Raw genomic sequence first — 1,116 nt, forward strand, 5'->3', positions numbered from 1 at the left:
AGCTACCTGAGGGTATGCTGCTGTTTGGACACAGAATCTATCATCATCATTGTAATATGCAGGTCGGTTATCCAGTTTACTTAAGCCTTTAGTAATAGTGGGTTTATATGTACTGTCTTTGTGGTCAGTTAACCCTTTTGTTACTTTATTTATTTTGAGATGCTCTGTGTTTCTTTTAATTAATTTTAAATTAACAAAGAATTTAGTAAAATAACTTAGTTATCATTAAGTTGGTGTTAGGAACATAAATCGTGACTAAAGTTTGGTGGAAGATTTTAATTCAAAACTTATGAAAGCAAGACATTTGTACTACAGAGACATTTTCAGCCAGGTTGGTATCGAAAGACAATACAATACACAGTCGCTGATGAAATCTCAACATTGAGTTGAAACTTGTTCTGCTAGTCCATTTTCTGTCCATGACAATCTTGTTTATAGACAGTGTTTATATATATTACTAACAGTGTTGATTAAAATCTATAGCTCGTTCCTCAACCTTCAACATCACAATCAGACCACTTCTCCAAACTATATAGTTTTATACCTTCAACATCATTACAATTGTCTAGTGAATATGTTGGCAGAGGGTGAATGGGTGATGACTGGTAGTATATGAGAATTGGGTGATGGTAAAGTGTACTGGGTACAATAGTTCCAGTGTGAGCTCTTATAAAGAGTGAAGTCAGAAAATTTCTGCAGTGTCCATAATTACTGCAGGAATGGTTGAGTGATTAAAGTGCTTATAACAAAAACAAAAGAATTAAGAATACTTTTCATTAATATTTTAAAATAGATATATAAAATAATGCTAGCAATATATTCAAAAATATTTTTCTAGCTAGTTTTGCTTAACTGATCTTGTTTGCTAAAATATATTACCTGCACACATTGTCCTCCCCCCGCCATTAATTGTATTATTTTCAGCATATTTGGCCATGGGTAAAAATACCTTGCTTGGAAACAGGTGAGAAATTGATAAGAAGGGCATAGTCATAGAAAATCTGATTCATGTAAGCATGGAAAAGGGGATGTAAAAAGAATTGACGATATATTGTTTGAAGAAATTTATGTATTGAAATTTTTTTCCTTTTTTTTTCCAGTTAAAACGATTTAAAG

This window comes from Octopus bimaculoides, chromosome 2 (genome assembly GCF_001194135.2).
Source record: "Octopus bimaculoides isolate UCB-OBI-ISO-001 chromosome 2, ASM119413v2, whole genome shotgun sequence".
NCBI classification, from domain to species: Eukaryota; Metazoa; Mollusca; class Cephalopoda; order Octopoda; family Octopodidae; genus Octopus; species Octopus bimaculoides.